Source organism: Megascapheus bottae, chromosome 8 (assembly GCF_031878675.1).
Source record: "Megascapheus bottae isolate mThoBot1 chromosome 8, mThoBot2.hap1, whole genome shotgun sequence".
NCBI lineage: Eukaryota > Metazoa > Chordata > Mammalia > Rodentia > Geomyidae > Megascapheus > Megascapheus bottae.
In genome coordinates, this window is record NC_143516.1 from 7,894,407 (window position 1) to 7,921,464 (window position 27,058).

The 27,058-nt window shown below is 39.6% G+C and overlaps 1 long non-coding RNA gene across 4 annotated transcripts in view; it reads left to right on the forward strand.

Moving 5' to 3' along the window:
- Nucleotides 1-27,058, forward strand: part of LOC150059501 (uncharacterized) — a 176,417-nt gene that overhangs the window by 68,290 nt on the left and 81,069 nt on the right. For all 4 annotated transcript variants that reach the window (XR_016536380.1, XR_016536379.1, XR_016536378.1 and 1 more), the window contains exon 2: nucleotides 24,489-24,574. This is a non-coding gene — a long non-coding RNA (uncharacterized LOC150059501). The remainder of the gene's footprint in view (nucleotides 1-24,488; nucleotides 24,575-27,058) is intronic.

A 27,058-nucleotide genomic window follows, 5' to 3' on the forward strand; every position in this document is an offset into this window, starting at 1 on the left:
TGTAAATTCATCATTTGGCAGCCTGTGAATAACCTCAAACTTGGAAGGCAAAGTCCCCCGTAAATATGGGTAAAAGAAATTCTCATTTTCCTATGTGTTGTTGGAAGATGAATAATGAAGTTGATGGCCTCTTTTATTTTTTATCATCTGCCCCAGCCTGCACTTCTTTAGTCTGAGTTGTCTGTTCAGATGTGGTGTTCTTGCCTTTTATCATTCTCTATTCAAATCATAGCATTACTTGAGCTTGTCATTTATTTGCTCATCAACTATTGGCCTGGAGTTTATAAGAACCCTGATGGGTTACTATGAATTATTCTGTCTCTGCCAGCTATGTGTTTCCTGGATCTGCAAAAAAGAGAAATATCTCCCTCTTTCTCCGTCTTCTAATGCACACAACTGCCGGGACAGGGGAAGACAAAAGAGCAAATTCAGAGAATTATTTGTTATGACCACCTCTACCCCAAACATATACACACACATATATGTATATTTATATGCATATGTATATTTACACATATATATGTTCATTATTTTATCTTTATTATCTTATTTTATTAGCAAAATAACCCGATATGTTAAGTTTATTATCTGCATTTGCAGACCAGGGGGAGTGTGTAACAAAGCTCTGAGCACTTAAAAAACATTAACAACCAAGGTAAGTAGATGGTTGAGAATTAAAATGTATCAGGAAGAAAGGAATCTCTCTCTCTCTCTCTCTCTCTCTCTCTCTCTCTCTCTCTCTCTCTCTCTCTCTCACACACACACACACACACACACACACACACACACACACACACACAGACTCATGAGTTGCCTAACATTAGTTATGACCTAAGAAATGCATCATGAGCTGACTCCATTGTTGGGCAAATATCACACACAGCACAGTTGCATTAGGTGTGTGGGCCAATTTACAGGCATAGCCTTTGATTCAACCAAAAGATACAGTAAACACTGTACACACAAGGCTACCTCTGGCATGACACACATACCATCTTAAAATAAATGCATATCATGTTTCAGAAATGTAATATGCAGAAGGAGCATATTTTAAAATGTATTACAATGGGCACATCCCCATTGACATGTCACTACTACCGAATTCTGGGTGCTGCACATAAGTGTATTGCTTTACTTTTACAGGACAGCTACATAGCAGGCTTCTGTACATCATCGCCACACACACACACCCACACACCCACAAGCATCACAGACAGTGCAGCATTATCATGACATGCCACCACTCAGCCAGAGGACATTGCCAGCTCTTTAACAATTCTGCAGCTCCACGATCATGTACATAGTCCATGGTTGGCAGGCATTTTTGTTATCTAGTGCATGGCTGTGTATTTGAGACTTCTCCTCGGTCTATTTGGGCTGAAAGTCTGTGCTTGCCCTATCTTCTAGGAGTCAATGAAGAAGCTCAGAAGAAAAAAAATAATATTTTTATAAGTAAATAATATGAATTTGTATATGAGTTTCATATGATGTGTCTTCTGAATAACTCTAGCTAACACATCTGTCTTGCAATGCTGAGTCCTCCAAGACAAACACCTTCCTTTCCATTAAAACTGGTTGAATTTCCTCTCAGCTCTGCCACTGAGTCACGAATTTAGGGCAAGAGGAAAATGAACTAGTTAGTCCAATGGGCTAGGGGCCTTCTTTCAATGCATCCAACCCAGTCTTTGGACTCTTGTACTGATTTTCCTTGTTGGTCAATTATCTCTAGTCAGATTGTCAAGACTGCTGATAGTGCCCAGTTGACAATAGTTTTGATGATAACTCGTCATTTGGGATCTTGCCAGCTCTGGCCTTCCGGTTGGAACATGAAATTGCCTACACTGACTTTGCCACCTATGTGCTACTAATGATTCTACTTAAAAATATGTCAGACTGTTCAGAGAAATGCAGATGACATTTAAAGCTTTCTTTGAGGTTTGCTTTGGAAGAAAAATGACTGCCAAGTGACTGATTTCTTGCTCTCCAATAACTCTACATTTAGTTTGAAATCATAAATGTCCTCTCACATTACATTTTCAGGGAATGGAATTTTCTTTGAATTTGGGGGGAAAGAAGTTTGAAAATTTCTTCAAGCTTTACAGAGATATTCTGAGGAAGGTCACAGTTGAATATGCTTCCCCTTTAATTCAATGACTGCATGTTCTGTACTCAGTTGGAGAGAGCATGGTCTTTGTGCCTTTTTATTACATGGATATGAAGTTGTCTCACCCCTGTGGAATCCAGAATGATGGGTTCCTGATCATAGTTTAATAAGTCAATGACATGCTTATTTGACAGGGACTAGAAACGAGCTGGTCATTAGGCTGACTCCACATCCCAAACAAAACCCTTGTGCTTGTCAGCCAAGCCCTTGGTAATCTGCTTGTCACTTGGCCTTTATTCATTCCCAGTGGCTATGAACAAGTAATCTCTTTCCTTACTTTTGTAAACTGTTCGTTCACCATTGGATGGGTGGAAATATTCATGGGCGTTAGAGCTCTTGATATTTTACATACTCATTGGGTAAGACTTCTGTGGGTATGCCAGGAAGTCTCTGTGAGAAGAACCAAAGCTAGCTTTGAGACTCTTCGCATTTGCCAGGTGCCATTGAGGAAATTCTGTCTGAGAGATAATTAACATGTGTACTATCCTGCCAGCCGCTGACAATCATTTTCATGTGGAGAAAGATCAGATTCCTAAAGAAGCCGAGGAAAATCAGCCTAAGTTTTTAGTGGAACCATTCCTTGGCAATTTGAAACCATCTTATGTCTTGTCTTTGTTTTAGAGGAAAATAGCCTCCTAATGTGTTTGGTGCCTTCGGATCCAGACTTGGCTCTCAATAGAAAATAGACACTTCCTTGGAAAATACCACCCTATGCTAAGTGGACATTTATGAGCTATTAATCATGGGTCCAATTACTTTTGTATAACATTTACCACGTAGTTCTGCATAAAAAGTGTAATATAACTTCATTGTACCCTCAAGAGAGCTTGCAATCAAAATCTCATTCCAACACCTAGCCTTGGCCCCACTCTCGTAAGAGGGGATAAGAGATTGATTGCATGTGTTCCCAGAAGCCATCTTTGAGATCGCATCTGACACTACACAGAACTTACAACCACAGAATCCACTAGTCCTTGGCTAGAATTAGCTGCGCTGCCCCTCCAGTTCGCCTGTGTTTAATGGAGAGTTAACCTGAATTCACAATTTCCTCTCTGTCTCCTACAAACAGAGCACTGAGACAAACCTGAGAGCTTTAGAGGTCAAGGATTCCCCGTACAAGAGAGGCTCATTAGAGCTGCATGAAAAACGTTGGCTTTTGCTTGCATCTATCTGCACTCGGGTGTAATTCTAATCTGTATGTTTCGCACACAGCTGGTGAACCCAGACTGCTTGAGCCTCTTGTTCCCCATACAGGGAAAATCATGTTCTTGCCATGCACATGTATGCTGGTGGAAGGGAAGTGCGGGGAGGGGGGGGGGGCAGAGACATATTTTACTAGGAAAGTCTGAAAAGCTGCTTAGAGATGCTGCCACAAATACATCCTTTCCTCCTGGGGGCACACAACTGGAATCAGGCCTCACCTCCTGGGCTACTCCCTGCTGAGTTTTAAGAAGAGGTGATAGTGAACAAGGAGGCAAGGAAATCATCCCCATTCATTAGTAAGCCATATTACAACAAGGGATTAGGAACGGATTAGGTGTGGCTCAATTGGTAGACAGCCTTGAGCCAAAAAGCCAAGCAGAAAGTACAGGGCCCCAGTACCAGCAACCAAATAAATGGTGATGATATATAAGGTAGATATATAGGTCCATATATATGGAATAAGTAGTTTGGAAAATAAATATAAATAATTCCATTCTTCCCAAAGTAATGTATAGGGCAGTATTTTGAATTCACAAAGTGATGCTGAAATTATATAATAAATAGGAATCAGCAATGCTCAAAATCAGTTTCTATGGTAATTGTTAAAAGAAGTCCCATTCCTATCATACTTTATTGTGTTCTAGAAATGAAATGCAAATATGCTCACCATTTTAGGTCATGCAACTATTCCTGGTTTATTTGCAATAAAATGGAGAGATACCACTTGAGTGTACTTTCTTCTCGTTTTTTTCTGTATACTATACAATATCTAAGAGCCTTTTTCTGAGTATGAATGGACAAGTATCTCTCCTCATGCTTCCCAAAGTCCTTTAATTCTGCCTCTAAGAACATTATATTCTCATGGATAAAAAGAGTTTGCCTTCTTTTACATTATTTATTTGAAAATAACCATAGAATTTCTGATGAGAGCATCACAATATTTTTGCATATGACTGTACAGGGTTATATGAAAAAATAATGATACGATGCAAACTTTCAGCCCAACATCATTACAAAGCCTCATCTGAAGGCTTTGAAAAGCAACGCTCGCCCAGATTACTAGGACATTCTTTCATAATAAAGGAGTTAACAGAAAAGGTAGAGAATGTTACCACTAATATTTATCTCTGGGGCATAAAATCTCTATGACAAGGAGTCCCAACAAACTTTACAGTATAAGTCATCAAAGCAATAATTCAGATGAAGCTGGGGTACAGGGTTGTAGCATCCAGGCATAGAATTTGCTGTCACGGGGACAATAGCCACGGTCTCTAGGGTGGGACAATCTTACTGTGCCCTTGGAGATCTCTAGAATGTTAACAAGATCACTATTGTACTCTTTTCAATGGATGTTCTGGTCTTTTGTGTTTGAGGATCAGCAAATCCCATGACACTTTGTGCAGGTTTCTGTGTGTGTGAGTGCACACACACGTGTGTTCATTCACTGTGCTAACATTATTTAGACAGCAACCACACCCATCTGTACACACTGTTGCCATACACTGAAATTGAGTAGCATGACACCACAAAGAATGAAGTTGACTGTATATACATTTTAAAATAAGTTCAATTTAAAAGTCAGAAGAACTAAGCCTGGTGCCATTAGCTCATGTCTATAATCCTGAACTACTCAGGATGCCGAGACCTGAAGATCGTGGTTCAAAGCCAGCCCGGGCAGGAGAGTTCCTGAGACTGTTATCTCTAATGAACTATTCAGAAAAGGCTAGGAATGTGGTCCAAGTGACAGAGTGCTAGCCTTGAGCACAAAGAGACTCAGGGACAGTGCCCAGGCCTTAAGTTCAAACCCTAGGACTGGCAAAAAACAAAGACTGATATGAATGTATATATGTATAAAGTCTGTGTGTTTGTAGGTATGCCTATCAGTTTGGATGATTGGCTACTAGATTCTCTTCATTTCATAGTTGGTTGTACATCAGCTACTTAAAACACATTTATCCTGTCATGTTGTAGAAAGCTATGGCTTCAAAGAGAATATCAGTAAAGCCTGAGTCAATAGTATAAAATATAGAGATTTTACTTTAAGTTGAGAAGAAAGAGAATAAGAACAAATTTGTAAATTCCTTTGAACTGTTGGTTCCTCTGAGAGGGAATGTAATATGTTATATACAAATGATCTAGGCTCTGTCCCTTCCTGCTCAAATCCTCTCACAGCCAAGTGATTTTCTGTAGGAGCTCAGTACTTCTTCCTAGAACTCAGCTTCTAGACATGAAGGCCTGTGTCTGGCATATATTATACATTCACATCAATCTCTGTCCATCTTAGAAAATCAGAGCTATTGCTAATGGGATCTAGTGTGGATGCCCTTCCCTGCCTTACCTGGTATTCCTAAATTAGGTATTGATGTTGCTCTAAGTACTCAAACCAGCAAGCTTCAGACAAAAGTGATAAATTCTAGCATCCCCTCTCAGTCCCTATGAACTACGTCTAGCTCTCTTGATTCTGAGCCAGTCACGTGGAATCTAATGCCTGGGGCCCATCCTGTCTGTCCACCCCTCCTCTGATTGGCCACATGCACACCCTGCCAGAGTCCTCTCATTACCCAATTTTAGAAGTTTTCATTGAATGACACTGCATGTTTCTTCCTGTCTGGGCATACTTCGCTCTTAACTTTCCTCGGCTGATAGCTTTATACTGCCATTTCTAGATCACATTCGCCATAACAAGGACATGAAAAGACTTAGGCAAAATATAGCAAAAAGGCTTCAAGGGAAAACCATGAATTTTCTAGAAAAAAATAAGAAAACTTAAGCTTTAAGAAAAAATCAAAAGAATAAGTATTGTAAAAGCTATCAACAATCCCGGTTAATCTATAAATTAATTTAATTTTTTAAAAACATGAAAATATTCAGAAATGTTAATCTACTGACCCTAAAATTCTTTTGAAAGTAGAGAAGCCAAAGAATATCAAGAAGAGCAAAAGTGAGAGATTTACTTCACTCAGCATTAAGATCTACTACAAATCTGTAGTAGAAATTAGGACAGATTTAGATAAACAGGCCATTAGTACAGGAATAACAGTACAGGGACAGATCCACAAATACAATCAAAGATATGAATATGTCAAACTACCTTTGACATATTAGCAATTATTCAGTGAGACAACTGGTTGTAAACAAAAGAACCAAAGTTGATTTCCTTTCACAATGTACACTAACATTCACCCAAAAGCATTAAAGGTCTAAATGTCCATTATGTTTTTAAATTAAAATATATTTGAATAATAAATAATCTTAACATTATATTTAAGATAACTTCATACTCGGGTAAGAAATGATTTCTTAAATAAGACATGAAAGTGTAGCCAGGGAAAATTAAGACTTTGCTGAAAGTAAAACTTGGGGCTTGTGAAAAATAATTAACAAAAGGCAATAATTTATGAGAAAAGGTATTTGTAGCCCATGTAACTACCACATATAGAAACTATAAGGAACACCTGAAGGAGACCTTATGGCACATTCCTGTGATCTCAGGACTGGGAACCAGGGAAGATGGATTAGGAATTCCAGCCCGGCCTGGATCATCTCAAAAAAGCAAACAATACACAACAACAACAGATACAATTTGCTGAGGATATATCTTAGCGGGTGGATGTTGGTTAAACACGTGTACAAGGTCCTAGATTTAATTCCCAGAACCATAAAATTCAACTGCAACAGCAACAACAACACAGAAAAAAAAAACCCTGAAAATGAAGAAGAAAACTGCAAAGGGTCAATAGGAATGGTAGGAAATGATGTTACAAATTGATTCATAGAGCAAAAGTTCTGGGGGGTAAAAACTATAAAATATACTAGCAAGATTTAGATCACAGAAGAAAGACAAGGAGAATTTGGGGTAAGAATATAAAATTGTGAATATGCTTGAAAAAGGTCTAGTAATATTTATTTAGTTCCATTTATTTTAAAGTATAGTGTACTTCTAGAAAATTTTACTTGCAAATGACTGTCTCAAAGAACATCTGTGTATCTGTGGTAAAAAAAATATCTCAGATAGTTTTAGCCAGGGGGCGTGGAAGTTAACACCTGTGATTCTAAGCATTCAGGAGGCTGAGATCTAGAGGATCACTGTTGGAAGCCAGGCAGAAAAGTATAAGAGACACTTTTCTCTAATTAATCAGCAAAAATCTGGACTAGTGGAGTTGATCACGTGGTAGAGTGCTGGCTGTGAACAAGCAAGCCTCAGTACTGGTGGGGAAAAAAAAAATCCCATGCAAAACAAAGAAACAGTGGCTTACTCACAGAACTGAGCCCTACACAGCAATTTAAATTTTTAAAAAATGGATAATTGAACATTATGTAATAAATCTAAAAATGCTAATATTAAATGAAAACTGGTGGCATATGCAACATTTTGGAGTTTAGTTCACAAAACAATAGCATATTTTCACTTTAGACTCATAAATCTATTAAAACCTATTGGAGTGACATGTTGATAATTTCTCAAACAAGAGAAAAGTGACAGAGCTGAGTCTAGTTTAATTGCTTTGTTTCCTTAAAAGGAAGTAAAATGAAGAAACTTACTGAATTTTGCACTTAATTTTAGATCAGTACTTAGGACGTCCTGTAAGTGTAAGGTAATTGCAGCATTTTTCTAGACTGTGTAAACATTTCAAAAACTGAAATTCACATAACAAAGAAATAACACTAAGCCTGATGCTGTGGCAGTCACCTGTGATCTTAGCTACTTGGAAGGTTGAAATCTGAAGATCTCGGTTCAAAGCCAGCCTGGGCACTAAAGTTCATGAGACTCTTATCTCCTATTATTCACTAGAAAACCTGGAAGTGTTGCTGTGGGTCCAGGTGTAGGATGGTAGCCTTGAGCTGAAGAGCAAAGTAACAGCACCAAGGCCCAGAGTTCAAGCCCTATGACCCACAAAAAAAATAACACTTATTAATTTACAAACGAGCAATAATGAAAGTCTTACTGATCAGAGTCCATGGGACATCGACTAGGCTATATTCAGAGGAAAATGAATCCTTAATGCATATTAAATTGGCTTAAAATTAGTCTGATAGTAAATGAAATAAACATTCCACTCAAGTCGACAGAAAATGACAAATAACAAATTCAAAGAAATTAAATAATAATATAGCAGATGATAATTATGTCAGAAGAGAAAGAATGGCAGTCTTTACCCATAAAACTAAACGTTTTATTTTAGAACTTGAGAGAGCAAAATAGTAAGCTTATCTCTAGCAAATCTAGGCAGGTGGCAAAGGTCCTGAATTAAAAAAAAAAAAAAGAACACAAAAGGAAACATGAGAAAAACAAAAAAATTAGAATAAGAGAGAAGATAATAACAAAGAATGTAGGCGGGCTGGAGTTTTTTCCCAGTTTAAGATTCAATAAATACTCTCATATAAATAATTTTGAGGTCAAGAAAAAGACAATCCCCATACTCCAGAACATAAAAGTAGGAAATAACAAAATATTGTTCTCCACATTATATAGAATTTATGCTGTAACCCTACAGCCAAACTTGGTAAAGTAGGTGAACACACACACACACACACACACACACACACACACACACACACACACACACACACAAATATATAAAGTCAATCTCACAGAATAATACAGAAACCAGAATCCCAACCCAAATACAAGCAAAACACATTCGGCCAGATATTAAACTGTATGACACCGCAGCCAGTCCATTTTACCTCACCACCCGGGCATAGAATTATTTGCCTATTTTTTCTAGAGCCCTGTCTTCCATTTCCTGCTTGCTCTATCTACATGGAAGGAATCGCCCTCTGAAAACTTCTACCCTGTTCCCCATTATGCAGACATTTCTAGTGAGGTGTGAACAATGGAAAGCTATGCCAGAAAGCTGGGGAGCAGCTGCAGAAAACCCATGGCTGTTTCCCCAAATTCCCCAGGGCTGAGGGCATTTTAGCAGCGGCTGTTCCTCCTGCGGGCCTGGTCTCAGATGGCCCTTTCAGTCTCCTTGGGCCTTTTCAGCCTCTGGACTACTTAGTTCAGCACCCTAGCCAATCCTTTTCAGCTCTTCCCCCATGTTTGTCTCCAGTTCCCCAGGTTAAACATCCATGTTGGAACCATTTGTGTTCCTATCCATTTTCCTGATGCTACAAAGAGATCAAGTGGTCTCTCTCATGATACAAAGAGATCAAGTGATCTCTTATCTGTCGTTTAATTCCCTTGCTTGCTGAATACGGGGGCCAGATAATGGTCATCTTAAAAGAAGCACTTAACAAAAATGAACATGTGCTTTTGAGGAAATAAAATAAATACTGCTCTCCAGAGTGAAGTCCAAAGAAGGTAAAAGAAGGCTAGAACTGTTTCGAGGTGCTATCATTACCTGTAGTGCAGCCTGCACTCTCAGAGCTCTGCATGGGGAAATTGATCCTCACAGGCTTCCAGAGACCCTGTGAACCAACAGGTGTTTGATTTACTGGGGTAGAGAAGGAGAGAGGGAGACGATTTGGGCTGGGATGTAGCTCAGCGGCAAAGTGCTTGCCTAGTCCCCAGTACCAAAAAAGATAGGACCAAACACCAAAAGAAAAGACAATTCAGTATAGTTTGATTTATATTTCCTTACTAAGATTGAAATTTATACACATCTTTTCATATGTTAGTAAGGCATCTGGGGCACGGGACTTTCTGGCCTATATTTTTCATTTTTCTATTGATTTATAGTTTGTTTTAATGCATGTTCTTCATTGTATGAGTGGAAAATACAGTTTCCCTATTGGTTGTCTTTGAACTTTCCTTATGTTTCTATGAAGATTCATCCATCTTTTCTATTTTCTCTTTTTGTTGTTGTTTATTTTATTTATGTTTTTTTGTTTGTTTTTGCCAGTCCTGGGGCTTGAACTCAGGGTCTAGCACTCTGTCACTTGAGCCACAGCACCACTTCCAGCTTTTTCTGTGTCTGTGGTACTAGGAATCAAACCCAGGGCTTCCTGCATGCTAAGCGAGCACTCTACCACTAGTCTACCTCTCTCGGCCCAACAAATCTATTTTCAAGGAATTGTTCCCTGTTTTCCTCTAGGACTTTATGTTTAAAACTCTTTGCAAAGTTCTGTGGACTTTATAATTTATACTCACTTCTATAATCCATTTAAAATTTACCTGAGCAAGAAGTAAGAAGCATGGTTTCAACGTCAGACTTTTTCTGATGACCACTCCATGGCCTCCACTCCGCTGCTGGGCAGTATCTGTCCCCACTCATTCACGATGCCACTCTGCCTGGATTCCAGTACCTCCTCTGTATTGGTGTCCATCTGAAGAGTTTTCTTCTCTGTGCTTTCTATTCTATGTTATTTAATTGCTGAGACATTATTATTGGTTTTGTTTTGTATTGTCAATCCTGAGTCTTGGACAAAGGGCCTCAGTGCTGTTCATGAGCTTTTTTACTCAAGGCTAGCACTCTTACCATTTTAAGCAACAGCACTACTTTTGGTTTTCTGGTGGTTAATTGGAGATAAGAGTCTCACAGACTTTTGTGTCCAGGCTGTCTTTGAACCAGACTCCTGAATAGTTAGGCTTACAGGCATAAGCCACCAGTGCCCAGCCATTGTCATATTATCCTTAGGTTTTATGAACTTATATTGCTACTCAAATATTACTTAAAAGGCTACTGTGGTAAAAATTTGTCAATGATATTGCATTCAGTACCTTTGTATACAGAGGACTCATTTCTTTCCTTTTAACTTAGTAGTCTCTCCTTTGTCTTTTACACGTACAGACACAAATACATTCATGTGCATAAATTTATGCATATATGTACATGTGTATATACATGTGTTGGGTATGTGTCTTATTCATATACATGTGTGCATATTTTCTAATTTTTGAAATGGGTTTTAATTTTTTAAATATCTGTTCCATTCCACAGTTCTTGTATTTTTCAGTCTGTAATTACATATGTATTGTATCTTCTTTGTTTTATACTATATTTGGAGTTTTCCTTCTCGTATGTCTAAATAAATTTGGAATTTCGAATTTTATTTTGATCGTTCCTCTTGGATTTAGCCTCCAGACTCCTGTCTGCACCAGTAAGTGTATATTTTTTTTCTCTTGGACAGCTTACATTTCCAAGTTACATTTCTATCTCTACTGCTTAGTTATTTTGTTCTTTTAATTTTGGTGCTAAAGATAGTCTTGCATATGCCATGTAAAGGCTCAACGAGGAACCAAAATTCCAGCGCACTACTAGGTATTTTTATTATTTTTCCCTAAATGATACCTAAGTCATATTCCAGTCCCCCCAATCTTGTTTGTTTGTTAGTTTATCTCTTCTTTGAGTTCTTATATTTCTGCTTTGTGGGGCTTCTTCAGTCCTTCCATTAAGGGTATTTTAATGGTAAAACCTCAGTATTTCCTAGTGAGTTCTCCTAGAATTTAGTTGTATGCTCTGTACTTTGCCTTTGAGGCCATTCAGCAAGAATCTGTTTTTGTAAATTATGGCCCTGACTCGCTAGTGCTTCTACTGCTCGACCTACTCACTGTCATTTTCTAATTTCTTCCTCCACATACCTTCTATTTCATTTTCTCATGGTTCTCTTTAAGTTACGAAGCTTTGGTTGTGTGCACATGTTGATTCTGAGCTCCTAGTCCCATGCCTTCTTTCGTGTAGGGAAAATCCTCACTCTTGACTCATTCTCTGTTCTTCCCCACATCACCTCCCTCGAACACTTCCCAGAGTCATTTCAGAACCCACATTACTCCTGTAAATTCTCTACTAATAATAATTTCTCTTCTGATAAGCACAGTGTTTTAATTTTAAAGACAACTATTATACAGTGTAGACAATATCTGGGCAACATTTTGGGCACAAGTAGAGTTTCTATAATTTATGGGGGGGTTAAGCAGCACAAGGATTTTTTTGTGGGGGGGTGGTGGATCTTAGGGCTTGAACTCTGAGTCTGGGCACTGTCCCTGTGCTCTTCAGCTTAAGACTACCACCCTATTCCTGAAGCCACAGCCTCACTTTCTCTTTTGTGGTGAGGAATTGAAGATAAGAGTCTCACAGGCTTTAGTGCCCAGGCTGGCTTTGAACCGAGATCCTCAGATCTCAGCTTCCTGAGTAGCTAGGATTACAGGTGTGAGCCACCACGCCTGGCTATGCACTAGGGTTTTTAAGTCAGAGTATCTCACTTGATGGGCTGGCATTCTACCTCTTCAGCCACTCCTCCAGACCCATTTTGCATTGGTTATTTTAAGAGTCTTCCTACTGTTAACTTCCCTTTGTCACTGGGATGGCAATCTCATGCCAAGATAGCCAGTCACTGACTGAGATGGCATTTCTCCAGCATCTATGCCACCCCCTAATCTCAACTTCCCAAGTAGCTAAGATAATAGGATTGAAGTCACACTTCAGGCCAGAATTTTGCCATTACTACTATTAGTAGTTGATCTTTCATTTTTGTTTGATATCTGTGATGAGGAAGGAGGAATTGGCTCTCAAGCTACCGTGTCCGTCACAGCTACGACCATGTGGTTTGCAGCCAAGCTCTTCGATTAGCTCTGCTGTCTGAAGCACCTACTACACTCTCCACCCACTTTGTCCTTACTTATGAAACAATGATAACAATATTATATGCCCCTTCACAGTTATGAAGGATACTAACCTTAGATAACACAATCCCTTAGCACTAGCTTAAATAGCAATGGATTTCATTGCCCAAAGCCTTCCCTGTCATACTAATGATATACAATCATGTATTTGGCATTATACTGTGGAGGGCAGTGTTATTCTCTTCCATGATTTTGGCTTTGGCATCTAGGCTTGTGTTGGTGAATCAAACAGGAGTGTCACAACACAAGCTGAGACCTGAAATGTGATAATGTGGTTGGGTTTTCTCTGCAGGGCTTTTTCCATTTCCCTGAGCACAAACACAAGGTAGGCAATATTCCTGATGCCTGCATCTTGGGGCAGAGTCTGCCCAAGGTAAGCAGAGAGGAAAAGAGAAAGGCTTTAGCCATGAGGGCCACGTGATATATCAGAACTTGATGTAGACAACTCAGTTCCAATTGCTAAATTTTATATCTCTTATGATAGAATCTGAAGATCTATAATCCATTAAAAGAATATTCATGTTCCACGAATCAGAGTATGATGAATTTGGAGTAATTTGGAAACTACTGTCGATTAGTCCTGATTTATATTTAGAAATAAAATGAATCTACTTTCATAATTCTGCAGACTAAAAAATGAATCATAAACATGAATCAAAGGAAATCTAAGATAAAGTATAAAAGCTAAAGGATGAAATCACTCAAAAAGTAGGTCTGAGTTCTTCATTCATCTACCATAACCACAGAACAAATGGGGATAGTATCATATTTGATATGAACTAAAAACATTGACCTCAAATTACTTGCTGACCAATGCCTAGTTTGTCAACTATTTCTTTTGTTATTCATTAGAATATTAGGAAACTGACAAGAAACACATCTGCAGTCTACAATGATTCACTAAAACTAATCAAATGAGTTGTCAGGAACCATTCTTGTAATACTAGTTATTCAGAAGGCTGGTTCATAGTTCAAAACCATCCTGGAAAGAAAAGTTTGTAAGACTTTTATCTCCAATAATAAACCAGAGGTATAGCTGTGGCTCAAATGGTAGAGCATCAGCCTTGATTTTAAAAAGGTAAGGGAGCTGGCAGGGTGTCTCACACCTATAACCCTAGCTACTCAGGAGGCTGAGATCTAAGGATCAAGGTTCAAAGCCAGCCCATGCCCAAAAGGACCTGAGAATCTTATCTCCAATTAACCTCTAGAAAATGGGAAGTGGGGCTTGGCTCAAGGGTAGGTTGGTTGCCATGAGCTGAAGAGCTCAGGGACAGTACCCAGGGTGAGTTCAAGTCCCACCACCTACAAAAAAAAAAAAAAAACTAAGGGACAAACTCAAGCCTAGGCCTTGAGTTTAAGCCCCAGTACTCAGATACATAAAGAAAGGAAAGGAAAGGAGGCTAAACAAATATATAAAGATCTAAAATGGAATTATAGATTTTATGTTTTATGCAGATTACCAAATTGTATGGGTCATGTGGCTTTGATAAATTGCAAATTGTTTTCTTTTAAAACCATCAAGTAGATGATAAATAAAAAAATTTAGAATTTAAAAATCAGAAGTAGTAGAATTAAAGAAAAACTGTTCTCTTCAGTAACCTGAACCTCTGTATCTATAAAAGGTAGACTATTCTTCTACCACTTTAGCCACACCTCCAATTCTGCTTTTTGATAATTACTTGGAGATAAGAGTCCCATAGACTTTTCTGCCCACGTGAGCTTTGAACCATCATCCGCTGATCTCAGCCTTCTGAGTAGATAGGATTATAGGCATAAGCCACCAGTATCCAGCTAGAACTTTTTCTTTTTGTTATGGAAAAATATCAAACTAGAAGGCATGTTTAAAACTGAGGCAAGATTATTATAGCATGTCAGTAAAATACTTCTGCCATGCTTTGTTTTAAAAGAACAAAGTGAGCCTTCATAGTCACAGCCTCTACACAGGGGAGCTACCTGGTTGAGATTTTATTTCCTGTAGCAAGCATCTCCTATATGTTAGAAGCTGAATTAGGATCGGATCCCAGCTCCTCTAGCAATACGAACTGCACAGTTTGTGATAAGCTTCACATTTGCAGCCTAAGCAGGTTCAAGACAAGGTGGCAAGTATTGTGCACTTCCTATAAAAAGCAGACACCCTCTTCCTCTGCCCATCAGTGCTCAGGCTACACGAAAGGTCATATTTGCTGCTGCTTTCTGTTGTCCTTACCCACTGACATTTTTTAAAAAGTCTAAATGCACGGAGCCTGGGGACTCTTTTGTTAAGGGGGTTTTATCAATGGGAAGTGTTGTTGGTAGGACCTCTATTTGACTTTTAACTATCACCTCAGATTCCAAGTAGAACAGGTTTTGCTGCCTTTCCATGTCTCCTTGGGGAATCTATATTTCATCTGGCAAGACCACCATTGTAATTTGTCAAAGTATGAAGAACTGTGCCCCCAAAACACTTGTTCGGGGGAAACAGTATTGTGTGCACATTCAAAATCCTTCTGTAAATGAGCGATCACAGGGCCCCAGATAATGGCTTGGGATAAAGGTGAGCTTCTGCTGCTCTAGCACAGGCGAGTCCATTCAAATAGAAAGCGGGTGAGGGACGTGTTCTCTCCAACCTCGGCCAGATGCCAGAGCCTGTCTTTAACTTGGGATCGAAATCTGCACAGATAAAGCAGGAGTCAAAGAGCCTAATTTGCATCATTAGTTTGAATCTTTTCTTCTTAATAACCACTCAAAGGAGCAACCAAAAAAAAGCAACACAGTATGCTTCAGGTAACACTGCTCGGAGCGTTTCCACAAGGTAGGCAGAACCCAGCAAGACGATGTTTTTCCAGCAAATTGTTGATCCTATTTTGGAGCTGAAATAAGAACACATAACCCGAGAACAGGATGCATGAGATGTCTTGGCTACAACAGCCCGTATGGCAAACCCACATCACTTCACTCACAGACGAGCCCTGGAATCTTGGCTCTGTTGTGTGCCAACTTTCTGAGCTTTGGCAAGATATTTATGTTATTTTATTTTTCTGCAGGTCATGGGGCTTCCACTCAGGGTCTGGGCACTGACCCTGAGCCTCTCTGTACTCAAGGCTAGTGCTCTACAACCTGAGCCACAGAGCTACTTCCAGCTTTTTCTGAGTTCATTAGGGATAAGCGTCTCACAAAGTTTTCTGCCCAAGCTGACTTCAAAATGAACTTGCTGGGTAGGGCAAGACTTTTCTAAGCCTACATCTACATAAGCATAAACTGTTCTGCTTCCAAGGATGGTAAAAGACACTCGTGTTCAGCACTTTGACATTTTCAGTTATGTGTTTTCAATAAGTGTTAGTGCGTATTAGAAGTCATATGTATAAAAATATCTACATATGGGCCGGGAGTTTGGCCTAGTGGTTAAAGTGCTTGCCTCGCATGCATGAAGACCTGGGTTCGATTCCTCGGTACCACATACATAGAAAAAAGCCAGAAGTGGTGCTGAGGCTCAAGTGGTAGAGCTCTAACCCTGAGAAAGTCCAAGGACAGTGCTCAGGCCCTGAGCTCAAGCCCAGACTGGCAAAAAAAAAATATCTACATATATTATATTGTATTTTATATATATGTACACATATATTTAATAAAAGACTACAAGTGCTATAAGACAAAGAAATTAACACACCAGAAAGCTTCAAGATAGTTTCTGCCACCCAAAGACAAAGCAAAGCAGAAAAAGGAATTAATGCTGCTGACCCTTGGGTTAGGAAAGGACACTGTCTGTCTCCTCCCAGTCCTGCTCTGATCCCTGCCCTGCCTCCTGGCTCTTTCCCTTCCATCCAGGAGCTACTGTAGCTTCATTGCACCTTGCAGTGAAGACTTCTCTAGAGATCGGAAGACAAGTCCATCCCCCAAGATCAAGATGATAGTCTCTGGTGCCCTGACCTTTTCTCAGGAAGGGTTTTATGTTTTGTTTCTTTTTGTTTTGCCAATCCTGGGGCTTGAACTCAGGGCTTGGGCACTGTTCTCAAACTTTCTCGAGGCTAGAGCTCTACCCCTTGAGCCACAGCACCACTTCTGGCTTTTTCTGTGTATGTGGTACCAAGGAATCAGACCCAGGGCTTCATGCCTGCTAGGTGAGCACTCTACCACTAGGCCAGGCTCCTGGCCCCTCTCAGGAAGTTTTAAGCACTCACTTCGGTACAAAGAAAAACATGGCCATCCTTCTCCCATACCTATGGTCTAAGGAAGCAAAATGGGAATTCTTTCAGGAAAATTGCAATGTAATTTTCATAGTAGAATTGAGTATGAAAACTAACAAGAGATTCTTCATGCCTATGCAAAAAATAACTGCTCTAAATTCAAGCCTTCGAGTTTCTGATTGTCATTTCATGGCAGCGCTCTTCTGGCTTGTTCTTTCCCGTTACTGGAGGAAACTCAGGTCCTGAGTTGCAGATTACATTGCTGTCTTGCAAGTCTACAAATCCATGTATGTGCATCTACGCCAGTTCCCCTCCCTGTGTGCGCTCTCGTTGAAGATTGCAATGTGTCCAATTTTCCTGGAGAATGGTCGAAGTCACCTGAACTACAAAATTCCAGTGATTCCTGTCTACATCGCATGTGACCTTAGAACAGTAAATAGAATTATACGTCATAGAATGTCCATTTGTAATTGCATGCAACGGCATGCAGTAGGTTACTTCACAGAGTCATACGAGGTAACCAGTCAGAATGTATGTCATAAGCCAGGCACAACTTATGAAAGTAAGCACAGCACAGATAACAATAAAAAAATCTTAGGCCCCAGCTGGGTGCTGGAGGTTCATGCCTATATTCCTAGTATCAGGAAACCGATATCTTAGGATTTGGGTTCAAAGCTAGCCAGGGAGAGAAACTCCACACCAACCCAAACACGTACTGTCTTGTACATCTACACTGAAACCTCGCCAGACAATGAGAGGTGTTTCACTCCCCACTCTTGATTCACCGCTCAAAGCAGGCCACCGTGGGCCACATCGTATGCTTCCCCTAAGTAGACGTACCCAGCTGATGAGCCTCCTCTTTCATGACCTCGCCTGCTCTTAATAACCTCCTTTACAGGACCCTGTCTTGTGGGAGGTTTGAGCTTTGGTGTAAGAAATTAGAGAGGATAGAATTCAGTTGATGAAATTCCCCTCACCCAATATAAATAATTACCTCATTGTATCTGGTCCCTTTTCCTAACAGAAAGGACTCTTGAGTTGCCCTAGCTTGTTCTTCAGGAGACAGTTGGAGGAGACTCTAACTTAAGCACCTGTCAGTATGAAATAGCACTCAAATTAGAATCCCTGTTATAGAGCATCCTTGATAGGGGAAATCCAGGGGCCCTGGAATTGAACATTTTCCATCAAGTTATGGCGAAGAATGGAAATCCTAAGCTCCTGAAAGAGGTACAGGTGTTAAAGAAAGGTGCAACAGTACAGTCCAAACAGACAAAATAAAGATGATCTGAATAGATTCCAGACTCTAGGATGCACCTTGGCAGCCAGAAAAGGTTGGGGTCCCAGGCACAAGGAGGCTAATCGATGACCAGTGCTTTTAGTGGGAGACTAAGCACCAGTACAACAACAACAACAAAAAGTCTATGGAATGCACCTGAAAACATCATAGGAAGACACAAATACATGTGTTTAAAGAAGGGGAAGCCTTTTCCATCTCCATCTGAAAGAACCCATGCATTTATGAAATGAATACAGGGGAATAAATACACGTGCCCTTTACAGAATTGGTGTAGACTCCATTTGGAATTGTGTCAGCTGTAGACAAAGCCTTCAAATGGTAACTTGCAGCTATAACAAAGCACAGTTATTTTGGCAGAGCCAAAGTTTCATGGTATCCATTCAATGTTGGTAGTGTTAATGTACAGTTCTCATTGCATGAGAAGAGCCCAAGAGAGGGACTAATACCTAAGAATATTAAAAACTTTTCACAACGCACTTATTTCCCATCCTTTCGAGTTCCCTTTTGCTATCTTCATAGTTCACTAATTGCATAATTATGAAAAGAATTAAATCTCCCTCAAAACTTCCAGGTATTCTCTTTCTTGCTCATGTTTTTCCTTTCCCCTCGAGTTTTCTGCATGCACACTTAATGATCCTCTTTTCTACAGCATGAGTGGAGGATTTTTATATTAGCACCCTGCTTAAAATTTGTCAGTGCTATCCATCGAAGTTAAAACTGCCCCCTTTAGTGATTAATCAAATTTGTTCTAAATGGGATTAATTCGGGTGTAAGTATGAAGAAGATGTCAGGGTGCCTGTCCTTCTTGTCTGTCCCCAGGTCTTGTTTTTTATTTATTTTTCTTCCCCTTGCTGAATTGAAAATGAAGCTGAGCTATAATCTTGCTTGGCAGATACTGGATCCTTTCTTTGATAAACATCTAAAATGCTAATGCATATGGGCTACAGCCTTGAAAGAGCATGCAGGAGAACTGACAAGAATCTGGAGGGTAAAAAGAAGAAGGACTTTTTGACTTAAAAGAACTCTTTTTGTTCACATTCAGTATTGTTTCCTGAAGAGAAAAAAAAATTGCTCCACTGAAAAACAGAACAAAATTCTGCTACATCAAAATGCGGAAGCATGAAAAACTGATGAGCTTTCAGATTGTCCTCTTTTGCATGCAAATCCTATCAGAGGTTCTCATTAGCATAAATGCATGAGCAACTCTAAATGCTTTTAATTTCCAATCTCAGCCAGCAGAGGAGTAATTTGTCACTGTCAGGGTGAAAATCTAAAAGAGAAAAAAGAGAAAGAGAGAGAGAGAGAGAGAAGGACTCCATACTAAATTGGAATCATATAAATTTTTGATTTGCTAATTGACCGATGTTGCAGTTCAATCAGCTGCCTTGAAGGTGTAAATAATTCAATGTACAGTCAGATATAAAAGCGTAATGGGCTTCTACGAAAGGCAAATTAGTATTCAATGTGGCAGGACACACCTGATCATGTCTTTTTCAGAGGTACTCTGTTTAGTCAAATTAGAAGTCAAGCTTATTTTAAGTTATAGAGTACCTAGAAACCTATAAAACACCACCTCTCTGATATAGCCCAAGTTTTGCAGATAGGAAGCATTAGGGCCAAGCAGTAAGAGCTCAGGGACGGTTAACTCTGTATAGCCCAGCAGGTTCCAACTGCAGTTTCATGAACTTCCGTCACATGATACTGCCACCCTGCAGAGAAAGAAGAGCAAGTGCTGAGATAAAACTCGTATTCCTGCTCCTGCTAACTTTCCATGACACCTTTCCCTTCATCAACAAAACCAAATGCCATCTGCAAAAATGTACTTAATGCAGGTATATGTCCTTGGGGCAGGTTTGATAGGGATGTTTTGAAAGCTACTTCCTGTGGTTTATTTTATTTTATCAGGTAATTCTATAATATTACTATCTTTACCTTGGAACATTTAATTTACATCATGCAAACATTAGTTTATAAATATTTTAAGAAATATTGCGTGGCTGGGAGAGGGCTGTCTCACTCAGTAGTATAGTTCTGGTAGCTTTCTATCATACACAAAGCCCTGGGTTAGAGTCTTCCAGGTTCGATTCCAGAGAACACATTTTCTAGGATAAATGTGAGTGAATTTTCAATTTACTGGGACTGGTTTTTTATCAAACAACTGGTATTTTTTTCTTTCCTTTCTTTCTTCTTTTTTCCTTCTTCCTTTATTTTTACTGATAAACTTGAACAGGAGATATGCTTGCTAAAACCATGCTCAAACATATTTATTACACAAACCAGCTTGGCCCTAGTGTGAAGACCCCCAATGACAGCTGCAGTAGAAATTAACTTTAGGAGAACTGGGAACTTACAGAGGGTCCCATGTTCACGAGAATCCATTAGCAGTACTTTTCAGCCAGAGAGTCCTTGCTAGGATACACACTTCATAGTACAAGTGATTAGAATCCTGGCCCTGTACATTAGACCATGTGTGCCTAGAGAGAGAGAATTCACACCCAACCCAGCAATTAACATGTCATACTCATGTTCAATCTGACTCAAATGCTGTTCTGGACAAATTGTTCTTAACAATCCTAAACATTCTTCAATTGTTTTAGGAGTTCTACCACCAAAAACTCACAATCACATAAGGCCTGTGCTCCACGTGTTTAAGAGCTGTTGACTCATTTCGAGAGTCCTCATTCTGATTGTCTTTTTTCCTCTTTTCATTTGTATTGTCACACTACGAGGGCTCACACCTCCATTTGAGCCTCACCTCTAGCCCTGTCTGCTTTGCAGTTTTGGGTAGTCTCGCGTGGCTGACCTTGGATGCAGTTCTCCTACGCATGCCACCTTCCTCATAGCTGAGATTGCAGTTGAGTTCTACCATGCTGTCTCCTTTGTTTTTAGGGTCATCAGCATGTACCACCACACTGGGCCTTGTTTTGCGTTCTTATCCCCTGACATCGGCATTAAGACCTGCCCCCCAAATAAAACAAAATAGAAGAACTGAAATAAAATAAATCAGGACAACGACACGCAAATCTTAGCTTTTGACTGATTCTCAGATAATTAGAGATGGGGATTGGTGGATAAGGCCCCACTTTGTTGTGTCCCTTGAGGATAGTCCTGCTGTGTTCTCTACACATTTCCTGGGGGTCTCTGTGGGGATGAAGCCACCACAGCCTCACCCCCCCACCCCAGCATCTTTTACTGCTGGCTCTCTTTCCATCCCTTCCCTGCTTTTCTACTTCCACACAGCTCATTATTGGCTCATCTCTCAAATTCTTTTATACCCAAGTCTTTTTTCTTTCCAAAATTTGCTTTTGATGAAACTCAGGTAACACAACTTGTAAAAGGCACTGTGCCCTCCTTTCAAAACCCTCATTACCTTGTGAAAGGCCATCATCTTTTTAAAGCAGGACCTAGGGAAATATAACCTAACTTTCTCCCCCTAGAACCAACACCTTAACGTTTTCATCATCTCCCAAAAGCTTTGTGCTTGGGACCTGGCCTTTAACACAGTGTCCTTTGGAGGACATTAACCCAAGCCATACCTTCTGGATTTGAAAAGCATGGCTAAAAATAACTAAGTCAACCAGCGCTGGTGGCTCCATCTACAATCCTGACTACTCAGAAGGCTGAGATCCGAGGATCATGGTTGAAGCTAGCCCAGGTAGAAAAAGTCCCAGTGAGACTCACTCTCCAAAATTAACCACTCAAAAACTGGAAATGGCCCTGTAGCTCAAAGTGGTAAAGCACTAGCCTTAAGCAAAAGAGCTCAGAGAGAGTGCCCAGGCCCTAAGTTCAATCCAATAACCAATAATAAAAATAAATAGCAAATTCATACCTTAAGCGATACATAATTAAAAAAAATCTTCTTGGTTTCTCTCTTTTAAACCAATGACAATTCTATCAATTTTATGAAGCCAATAAAGAATGACTCGGCTAATGACTCAAAATTGTGAATAACACAAGGCAGCTAGGACATTACACAAAATCTTTTGCCTTAGAGGCCACATAAGAGTTTGGCACAAAGGAGATAAAGACTGAATAGCACCAACACACTAACTACAGACCAACTAAACTATCATTTACTAATCCATCACATATCTCAAATACTTTCCATGGAAGGAGAGGGAAGCTATTTCTTATCTTCTCATTCTAACAGATTCAACAAACAAATTTAGACTGGATACAGAAATTGGTAAATGAAACCTATCAATGTGTTTACTTACTTTTTGTAAAAGAGCAATTATAAATTTGGAGGGTCTGTTTCCAAAGACAGAGATTCTGACATTCCTTCAGCAAACCCCTCTATGAGTGAATAATTCAGCTGGGAAGTTCAAAGAAAAGGAAAGCTACTTTAAGCACCCCCTGAAAACTAGAGAAAAGACACATAGGACAATGTCATTGGCCAGCTATCTTCCTCATGTATTTAAACAAATCAATATCTCCCCCAACCTTTGGATAAGTAAGACACATACTCCTGGCTTCTTTTTAACAATAGTTATAATTCCTTTCCCTCACATAAAATACAACAATACTTTCTAACTACAATAATAGAAACAATATAAATGTTATAATGAGTATGGTTTTAAGTACACCATTAGGGACCACTTGAATGAACCAAAGAGTGTTGTGTAATACGAGAATTTCAATTTTATTGTATTAGATTGTATCAAATTAGGAATATTCAGAGAAGCACTAGTTTGCAAAAGCCTATTATAATTGTACACATTAAAAATATTTTCCTTAATATGGATGTGAAATTTATTTTCCAAGATGAAAGAAGAGAGCTGCCAAGGCAGAAGCATTATTTCAGGGCTGCCCCTTTGTAATTGCTCCAATTTTAATTTATAGCATGCATTTATTATTTCCACTGTTTTGTTTTCTGATGAAAATTTTGTGCTGTGCAGACATTCGGGGCAATGAGGCACGTCTAGTATTCCTTTTTGCTGTGCTGTGTTATCATCCGATCACTTTTCGCTTATGCTAAGCTATTGTTTTCGATGATTCTTACTTTTTCTACAGTGCTAGGACTCACTCTTGCAGAAATGTATGCAAGTATTTTTATTTTCTGAAAAATGGAAGAAGAAATCATATGTTATGCTGTTCTTGCAAAAAAAATCATTAACTTTTGCTAACAGCAAAATGATTGTTTTTGTGCCCTGTTATTGTACATGATTGGCAGTTCTCTATGACGTATGGTCTTGTTGCCACGTGTTAACCACTGATAGGCAACCACTGATGCCAAAAGGCAGATGACTCTGATAACTCAGCAAGATAACCTCTACCAACTTCTTAAAAGGATCTTTTCAAGGAAATCACTTCTATGGCTTTCTCAGAAATGCTAGGGCCATAAGCCTACCTCAGGCAGATTAAATTGTTATGTTAATTAGATGATCCTCCAAACCACTTATTAATTATGAACTCATGCAGCAATAAGTTTGAAAGAGACCTTGGCATATCAACAGAGTCAGCATCTACATCTTCTGCAGGGACCACATTTGAACAGTTTTGGACCCTCATTAAATGGTAGCTCTTTACAAATCTTAGCACGATGTATCTACAACCATTTGTGACCTAATCCAGGAAGGAAAAATACTCACTCTGAAAACACCCTTCCAGTTTGTCTGTTAGTTGTCATTTTCAGGATAGCGGGAAAGCATAGCTGGTTCTCACCATCTATGGAAAAAAAAAAAAACTTAAAAATTCCTTTCCCCCAGCAACTATTCTTATGCAGGGCAAACACACTCACTGCCTCTCACTTAGAAACAGTAGACTGGCTGAGCACCGGTGTCTCATGCCTGTTATCCTAGCTTCTCAGGGCATTGAGATCTGAGGATGTTGGTTCAAAGCCAGCCCGGGCATGAAACTCTGTGAGACTCATCTCCAGTTAACCACCAGAAAACTGGAAGTGGAGCTGCAGCTCAAAGTGGTAGTTCAGCTCTTCAGCTCAAGGCTAGCACCCAGGCCCAAAGTTCAAGCCCCATGACAGTCTAAAAGATAAAAAAAAAAAAAGAAAAAAAGAAACAGACTTCTTGTACTAACTCTTTAATTGCCATTGGTTGCTCTAAATTTTCTTAAAATACTCCATATTTTCCTTTACTTCAGAAACTTGTACTTGGAAAGTATCAAAACATGGCCAACGAAGAAGAAAGAATAACCTCTGGCAAAGTCCATTGATGTCCACCTTTGCGGTAGGCAAAAGTTACTACTCTGGGCCCTGATGGCAACCTCCACCAGTGGGGATGGGTGGCTCCAGCCCCCCCACCCCGTTCTGCTCCTGATGATCGTGATGCACAAGCCATCCGTAGTGTGTCATACTGTTTCAGCACCGAATGTATATTGGATTCTGATGGATTTATGAGGTCTACCTTTACTCTTTAAATATAGTTTTAAGAACACTAATGGTGACCACCATAATCATCATAGCAATAAGGCTTATGTAGTCGTACTTTATTTACATCAGTAATGATAATATTCTTGTTAAATTCCAGAAGCACTCAATAGTGCATGGCAAGTATCCCAGCAGATCCTTGAATAATGCTCAGAAATTGTCAAATAAAACTGTGTCTGGTACATTTAAGGAAGGCCAGCAAGTGCAGTATGTCTGGAAGGTAGGAATAAATGAAGCAGATCTCAGGAGAAAGGCACTCAGGAAGTATAGGATCTCCACAACAAAATGAGGTCTCCACATCAGTTGAGAAGCCACAGGAAGGATGTAAGCAGAGAGGACCAAAATGGGACTCAGGTAACCCGAAACTTAGCTGTTCTTGAAATATCAAATAAATGAGCAAAAGCAGAAGCAAAGAGACGAATGAGGAAGTTACTGAGAATATGTTGGCAAGAGATCATTTTGATCAGGATGGAGACATACACTGAAGATGCACAGTGTCAGAGGTTTGGGTACAAGATGCATGCAAAGCAAACAGGAGTGTGTGACAGACCAGATGAAAGGTATGAAAGAATGAAAGTCAAAGAGGCTTCTGAGTTTGGGGACTGATAGAATTAGACACATCAAATTCCCATCTTGAAAATAGGTGGGACTAGAAGTGAAAAGACTTCTCTGTGTTTCGCATTTAAAATACCATTAGAAAGTCAGTTTAGTAGATCATTAAACGTGTAAGTCTAGAACGCAGCACAAATTTGGGAGTTTAATGCCACAAGACTGAATGAGGTCATGGACAAAGTCAATCTAACGAGAGATGAGGTACAAGAAGCCCCACGCTCTCAAGTCAGGAGGCATGACAAGAACGTTTGCAAAGAGCAAGGAAGCAGACCTTTCTCAAAAACAAACAGAAATGTGTCTCAAAGGAAGGTGACTGGTCACCTCTGTCAAATGCCCCTAATGGTCTGAATTACTGAAGAATGACCACAGGATTTATTAGCACGGAAGTCACTGATGATCTGAATTTAACACCATGAAGTATAGTGAGTTAGTGGAACTGAACCCCTGGGCTTAAGAGAGGATCAAAGAAGAGGAGTTGGGAAGCTCACAACATAACTCTGACAAGTTGAAGCACAGTGACGTGCGGTATAAGAAGTTTGGATATTCAGCCTCTTTTTACATGGGTTATTTCTAAGGTAGACTGTAACCCAAAGGACTGGTTGTGTATTGGACACAGATTTGAAAGCATGAGGTTCTTTGGTGAGAAGTGCTGGCACAAGGCAGAGGAACACTAAGGGCTATTTGTGATAGGCCCCCCAGAACAGCCAGGCCATCTGCAGAGGAGTGTAAGTGGTGTGGTTTAAGTCAGAGGCCAGCATGACGAGGATGTAACAAGACCACAATCTATTTTGTGTTTCATCCTGTGAACAGGTTGCTTTGATCTGACCACTTTCTACACTCTCAAAGGCCCAGTGTCAGTTGGAAAGAAGGCAGATTCCTTGGATACTTTCCATAGTCGCATATACACTTGCAAAGCACTGTTGGTAAGCATCTAAACAGAAACAAGTGGTTCTCAGACTCATGTGAAAGAAGACTAGGCAGAAATAATAAGAAAACACCAATTCAAGAGCCAACCCAATATTTAAATGTAAAAGAAGAAAAATAAATAAATTAAAACTATACCCTCAATCAGAACAGAGAAGAGATGAACTAGGATAGGCAAGGGTGGTTGATGGAGACTTCCAGAGAAGAATTCACACTATTGAGACCCAACGTAAGACAGAATTATCCAGCCAATGGATATGCAAATCTCAATGTGACTCCTTCAAGAGTTTACAACTCTTCTGTAACTGAATCTACAAACATTGAAGTGCTTAAAATGCTAGAAAGAGAATTCGAAGTCTAGTTTAAAATTGACAAATGACTTCAAAGAGGAATCAAATAAAGAGGTGAATGAAATAAGGAGGTCAATTCAATCATAGGATGAGAGAGAAGAGCAGGGAATGGAGAGGAGAGGAAAGGAAAAAGTAAATAGAGAGGGGAGAGGAAAGGGCAGAGGAGGAAGAGAAGAAGGGGAGAGGGACAGGATGAGAGAGAGGGAGTGAGAGAAAGCTGACTTTAGTTTTTCCATATTGCCTCCTTCTTCTTATAGAGTTGGCACCTTCTCTTTTCTAAAAACAATTCCCTTCCCAATGGAATTCTCCTGATGGTTATAGAATTGTTCATTTTCTGTTTTCATGACCATTTTTCAGATGAGATGTCCACACTGGCTATTTCTACCTTCTACCACTAA